General features: G+C 39.4%; 1 long non-coding RNA gene across 1 annotated transcript in view; it reads left to right on the forward strand.

Annotated features, from left to right (window-relative positions):
* Positions 1 to 6,784, forward strand: part of LOC120224112 — an 11,749-nt gene extending 4,965 nt beyond the window's left edge. Inside the window, exons 2-3 of the long non-coding RNA XR_005526462.1 lie at positions 4,775 to 4,860; positions 6,558 to 6,784. This is a non-coding gene — a long non-coding RNA (uncharacterized LOC120224112). The remainder of the gene's footprint in view (positions 1 to 4,774; positions 4,861 to 6,557) is intronic.
* The last annotated feature ends 552 nt before the right edge of the window (positions 6,785 to 7,336 follow it).

Here is a 7,336-nt window from a genome sequence, read left to right on the forward strand (position 1 = left end):
CAGAATCTGAAACAGGCTCCAGGCTCTGAGCTAGCTGTCAGCACAGAGCCTGACACGGGGCTCGAACCCACGAACCATGAGATCATGACCTGAGCCGAAGTCAGATGCTCAACCAACTGAGCCACCCAGGCGCCCTATACCCCTGGCCTCTTTTTTTTAAGCTCTCTGTTTCCAATGGCAGCATGCCTGGGACTTGGCCTGGCTAAGGGTAGAACACATCCATGAGTAAGGGTGGATGCAATGAATCAAGCTATTTCTTAAGCAGGTTCTAAAATGCCAGTATAGACATTTTCTAACTTTTAGATGGGAAGAAAAGCTGCTACAGAAAAAAATCTGGAGAGAAGCTCCCAGAGTTGTATATATCTGTAGGAGGCAGAGACCAAGAAGTCAAAGAGCTCCCAAACGTCAGGACCTTAAATCCTGGCCCTGTGCAGTAGTGGCCGGGATTTATGGTGCAGCAGAAAGGGCAAAGCCTATGATTACTACGGCAGGTGGCTGGGAGCTAACCCTACCATCTGTCTTCCTGTGGATTCTTCTGTCCTTCTGTCTAGGCTCTGCTGGTGTGGCCAAATCTATCTGGGGGGACAGAAGTGGTCACTAATAGCCAACAAGCCATATGCAGAAAGGACAATACACATTGATAATGTGCAACAGGGAACCCCTCAACAATATTACTGTGACAAGCAAACATTGCAGGAAGGAGTTTACTGTGACAATCACACTTTGCAGGAAGGAGCTGTATCTCATAGGGAAATATACCATACCAAGAGTTCAGAGAACAAGCACTGCTCAACACAGCTCATGAGTCAGGATTAATGGCATGCAACTCTCAACTCTACCACTAACTTTATTTGTGATACCGGACATGTTTCTCTACCCATCTGTCTTAATTTCATCACCTGTAAATTGAATTAATGATTAAATGAAAGTTAACTGTTAGGCACCTGTGTTTTATATATATATATATATGTAACAAATGTTACTTCCATTCTAGATTCTTTTACTCAACTCATTTTCATTTCTTCTGTGAGAAAATCAACACACAAAGAGGAGATTGTTTTCCCTCAAAGTTACACAATTGTGTTTTCATAAAGGGTGGTGTGCCAGAAAGCACAGAGAATCAGGAAGAAATGGGTTTGGATCCCAATGATATTTTTTAGTGTTGTGTAAATTGCTTAACTTCTCTAAGCCTCAGTTTCTTCGTGGACATAAGAGGGATAATATTGCTGCCCTTTCGGAATGTGTGGCATCTTACGTTGCACTAAGAGAAAATAAATGTCAACCTAAGGAGTCTGATAGAAGACCCACACGTGAGTCTCTGGCTATGAACTTGGTGCAGGGGAAATCATGAGAGGCAACTAGGAAGTGTGCAGGTCCCAGTCTTGGTGGGGGGTGGGGATTTCTCTTGAAAACTTGAACCGCAAGTGTTCAGGCCAGCTTGCCTTCCAGATCTATAATGGCAGCAAACGTCTACCCCTAGCAAAAAGATAAAAGAAAAACAAAAATGAAAACCTCTCAAGCAGAAAATATAAAGTGGGCTCAGGTTGATAATGTCCCCATGTGACTACTGTAAGCAAACTTCACTGGAAGAACATGAATAGTTGTCCAAGGAGATTTTAAGACATTGAAGATCCATTCCAAATTCAAAGATGTTAAAGTATCAAAATATGTGAGTCTACGAAGTGATGAAATGGGAGGTTGGCAGTACCTTTCTCATAGTATTATTCTAAGGAATAATGATTACATACACATGCATGTATATGTGTGTGTGCAATCTTCCTGCATGGCCTTGGGTGGGTCACTTAGCAGGCTGATGAGATCTGCAGTTCCTAAGGTCCCCTTTACGTTTACATTTATGATTCCTCTTAGGATAATATATGTGTCTTTACTTATTCACAGTGATTTAATTGTCAGCTTTCAAACTCAAATTAAGGCGTCCTTGATTATACTTAAAATGTCCCACAACATCTTAATGGTTTGTTTTTCTGAAGAGTTAGGAGAAGTCAAAGTTTCTACCAAATTGCTCTGTATCACCTGCAGTTTCTGTTCTAATCACCTGGTATTGCTCATTATCTTCTTTAGTGTTGAAATATATTACTATGCCAACACTTTCCTGCTCTGAGATTTAGTCCTGGACAAAGAAAGCAAAGGAATCCCAGAAGAAGCCATTTTTCCATGCCCGGATTCTAATAATGAGGATGGTAATTAGCTTGCAACCTTTTGTTTTTATCCCACAGTAAGAGATTTCATGAGGGATTAATTCTTTAAAGACCACAAAAGGAGCATATCTACTTTTCTTATCCATAACTAATTAGGGAAGGACAAAAGGTTTCTTTTAGGGTAGGTGGGGAGGCAGAGGGTTGAGGAAGAGTGAGGAACCAGCAACTTTGTAGAATGACATGCCCATCCTTTCAACACACCAGTGCTTCCTTATGATGCTATCTGCTTTCCAGTTCTCTTGCCCAAGTGGGTCAACAGGACCGAGAGCAGCATGTGAAAGCAAGAACAGACTGTTAGAAGGAAGTCATATTGAGAAGGGCTAGTGTCAATATCTTTTGTCCGGGCACATGTGATAAAATATGGAAGAGTTCTGAGAGCAAAGAGCCTTGGGCAGGAAGGAGATGAAGGAGGCACTATAATGGTATTGAAATATATATCCATCCATTCATTCATCCAGCAACAACTTCCTGTTTCCACTCCCAATTGCTATATACTGTGCTAGGTGCAAAGGAAGGGTTAAAGTCTCTATGCCTCCTGTTAGGTATATTTTCTGTCAGGCTACTGTAACACTAGAAAAGGAAGAAAGGCTTTCTCCCCAAATGAATGATTATAACCTTCTTTTCACTCTTCCTTTATTTATTTGTCAGGTCAATTGATATTTGGACACATGATACATGCAAAGCACTGTAATCAGCATGGCTTTCAGGGAAACCTATATTCTAATCAACTTACATGTTTTTATTCCCATGGTGTGCTACAATATTTTATAGTAGGTGCTCAACAAATCTCTGTCAATAATGATGGTAACAAAGATGATGATTTGATCATTAGACTTTTTTCCTCCAATATGTTGCACATTAAAAAAATGTTTGACATAAATTCCAATTAACTATTAATTATTATTTCAATATAATGGCACTAATTTCAGCAGAAAATTATTCTAAGAAAATGTCAAGTGGTTTGTTAGTGCATAATATTTTTTCCTAAATAAGTTGATTACTAATTTCTTTCAAGAAAAAAGAAAAATAGATGAGTGTTTTTTAATAATACCTGATACAAGATTGACAAGGAAATTAGATATTAATTTAGATGCTTCTTAACAAAAGATCTGTTTTTCACAAAGTGCAATTTCACTTTATATTCCTTCTGAAAGCTCCTTTAGGAAGTACCTGGGAGAATAAGTTTATAGAAGGAATATGAGAGGTAATATTCAAAGGCATAGGTTCAAGGCTGTGACATCATCTATTACTTTTGCATTAAACACTCTGAATGACCACTTCTTCATTCAAACACAAGGGTTAAGTTCCTGCACGGTCCACTGTTTGGGGTTGTTAGAAGAACCAAGAAGAGATAATATGCATGAAATATACTGTGACCTATATTGTGGTTAGGATTTTTTATTACTGGGCTTCTATAACAATACAAACTAGAAAAGGGATAAAAGCTTTTGTTGTTACACACTTCCTGTTCTGATTCAGGGCCACAATTAAAAACATCCACACCCAGCCAGGATGTGAGTCTACTGTGTAAAGTCCCTGTAATTATATGTCTTCCAGGCAGTTCTGTCTTTGAGATTCCTTCTACTAAATTTTAGGTATTCTTGGTTGGCTACACTATGTAATACAGAGAGAAGGGACTTGACCCACCTGCTAATGAGGCCCAGTCTTCCAGTTCTTAGCTATGGAGCTATGGAAAGATGGACTACCTTTTCTGAGGTAGGGGATCCTTATCAGGGAAAGTAACTACCTGGAATGGTGCCTGACACATATAAGGTACCCACAAAATTCCATTTCCAAATCATCCATGATATTGAAGCAAAAATATGTAAGGTGCTTCTCTTTCAACTTCTTCAGGAAGGAACATTCTTGTTAGGGACAATGGCCCTTCAAAAGGATGTAATAGTGAAGAGAGGTGACAGAGGTGAGCTGTACTGTGTCACCTGGGCTTGCCTTCTTAATCTCTCTGAAAGAGGCAAACACAGATAATTAAAATCACTGCATGCTCGCTGAATTTGGAGAATGATGCTACGGACATTTCTGGTAGCTTCCTCAGTGTCAATTTTTCATCTTCCTCTTTGCTAATAACTCCCTAATTAAGTTTAGGGTGGACAGATGCCCAGCTTAAATAAGCAAATTTCCTAGTCATTCTTTGCAGTTTGTGACACAATTCGTAATGATGCGATATAAATGAAAGTCGCTCCTTGGAGCTTTGGAGAAAATTTTTCAAGTGCAGACGGATTCAGCTGGCATTCACCCTTTGCTCTTTGATATTCTCTTTCTTCTTGTCTGGAACACAGAGGCAATTATGGAGACTGAGCAGTCATATCGCACCTCCGAAGAGTCCTGGAATCAGTGTCCCAGCCCTGAAAAGCTTGCAGGAGAATATTTAGATTGCCACTTGCTTATATACCACTGTAGCCGAACGTCTGTCATGTAAAACTAAATGAATATCATGAGTGTTGTGAGGATTCTGTGAAATGATATAGTTTTACAGCATGTGACATATGGTGACAGGCCCTCACTAAATGTTACTTTCCGCTCCATTTTCTTACCAGGACAGAGAACATCCATAAGGGCTCAAGACAGAAGCTCTTTTCAGGAGTAAGAATTCTCCACAACTATCTTGATCATAAATAGAGTGGTAAGCAATAAGGGCAAAACCAGGAGGTGGGAAATGGACGGCTCGACAGAAGAGAGGCCACGGCACCTACTGTGATCTCCATTTTACAAATGAGGAAACTGAGACTTGGCAAAGGTTAATAACTTCCTCTGGTTGATGTGGCCCCAAAACACTCATCATTAGACACTTAACCCTAAGGCTGTCTGATTCTGATGTTTATATGTCCTTTTCACTGTGTCCTTCATGGGGTACCAGACAATGTCCCAGAAGAAATGTATTTTATAATTTGACTTCCACTGTATATTTTAGGTTTCTTTGGGATTTTTATTTTTCAAGAAATATGGGGGAGGGTGAGAATGATGGGAAACCTTGGTATTCTTCACACTCTGTATCTTTTGAGAGTTTGCAGGCATAGAGGAAAAATGCACATAGTTTTCAAAGTCTGAAGACTCAAAAGAGTTAGATGCAGATAGTTTTTGTCAGGCCACCGGTCCTCATAGTCGTGCAAGTGGTCAAGGGCCTGAAGATAATGATGGTCAAGTGGTCACCTGTGAAGTGTACTGTAGCACAAGCTCTTGAGATTAATCACTGAAGACTTAGGACTCAAAATCATAGTTCTTTTTTCTTTCCTTTCCTTTCCTTTTCTTTTTTGTGTTTTTTTTTTTTTTTTACCAGCTGTTTGATTAAACTTGGGGAAGTTGCTTTACTTCTTTATGCCTCATTTTGCTCAAGTGTAAAATGGATGTGATCCCCTGATTCCAAAAACTGCCACAGAGCAATTAATTAATCTGATTAAAAATCTAGTGCCTTGTGTACAGCAGTTACTCAATAAACCTTAGCACTTATCAGTATTATTTTTATCCTTTTCTTTTCTAGTTGACTGTAAGTAAAAATGAGTTTACTACCAAAAAAAAAAGTAAGAAACATGTGGGAGAAAATCCAAATTATGTGTCCACATGTTTATGGAAAAAGAAAGCTGTTGAAAACTAAGCATCTCAGCTGCTTCTGAGTTTTCTCATTAACATTTGTTTGCTCTTTTTGATTCCTTTTGTTTTCTGCGAGCAGAGATGTGGTAGCAGGTGCCAAAGTTTAAGGAAAAATATGGGAGAAAAATTTAAATGAGATTATAAATATCTATTCATTAACTCTTTTTCTCCCTGTACATTCTGTGAGGGTGTGAGTAAGAAGAATGTAACTCAGGAAACCAATCATTTTATGCAGATGAGTCTATGTTGGGCTTCTAGAAGGTTAGGCTAAAGCTGCCCAGCAGAAGCAGCTGCAGAGCTTCCCGAGGGGGCCTGAAGTATCATATTTATAGTTTTTAACAAACTGGGAAAGGCACAGAATGACCACTAGGCTCAGTTTACCAGAGACTTTTCTGTTTTAAGTGCTGCAAGTGCCACATCCCAGGAAACTCCTCAGCCCTGAAAAACCAAGATGTTTGCTCACTTGAGTGATAATTAGATTCAGCAGCAGGTTAAATACAAACTTAATTATGCAAATCTACAATAGACAGCTTACATGCCCCTCCCTCCACCTCGTTCTTTCCTAAAAGAACGAGCTGCAATCACTCCACAATCAAACCTACTACCTGGTCGGCCAGAGAAAAACGACAAAAGGGCAGTGGCCATTTCTCTTCTGCTGACTCTTCCTTCCTGCCCATTGTTTGTTTATATGCAGAATGTATGTATTCATGGGCACATTTTTCTCTCTGCAAGCGGATGGCTGGCCTGTACCAGTAGTAATGGTGGCAGCAGGACAAGACATCCCCTGAAGAAAGGCTTAACTGATGTGATTACCCAGTGTGGCAAGTACAAAAAATGGAGAGTACATTCAAAGGAAATGCCTACATGGATCCAACAAGTCTCAATTGTTCTAGAAAATACAATCTGATGTAATGGAAAAGCCTAGAAAAAGCCTAAGATTTTTTTGAGCCACTTTTTGGAGCACGTAGAATGTGCCATGCATTTATATGTATTCTCATTAAATCTTTCAAAAATCTGTAAGATCCTACAGACATGAAAAAACTGAGGCTCAGTGACAAGTCTGTGGGAGGAGAATGTGGTTTTCTGTTTAAGCTACTCTAAAAACTAGACAAATCACCTCAGGTACGCCTTTTAGCCACAACATACCTCTTTATGTTTATCTGTAAAATAGGTCCATCTTGTTTCTCAGGGTAAGTTTCAGGATAAGAAAAGAGAATAAACCTGAAACTACTTTGCAGAATGCTTTCTAGTTATAATCAGCACTACACACATATACAACACACACACTCACACACACTGACATAACTGGTACCCTTGGAAATTTATTTCTTCTTTCTTACAGCAGCTAACCAAGAAATGATTCATGAATGAAGACTGTGACTTTAGCCTTTGTCTAGGTCTTGTAACTCCCTCTTCAAGCCATGCTAAAGAAAGAGGGGATATCAATATACAGCACTTCCTGCCAGGTGCATCTCCCCTCCATGTCCTTTCTAATCAGAAATTCCATTCTG

This window comes from Hyaena hyaena, unplaced genomic scaffold, assembly GCF_003009895.1.
Source record: "Hyaena hyaena isolate Hyena2069 unplaced genomic scaffold, ASM300989v1 scaffold_1109, whole genome shotgun sequence".
NCBI classification, from domain to species: Eukaryota; Metazoa; Chordata; class Mammalia; order Carnivora; family Hyaenidae; genus Hyaena; species Hyaena hyaena.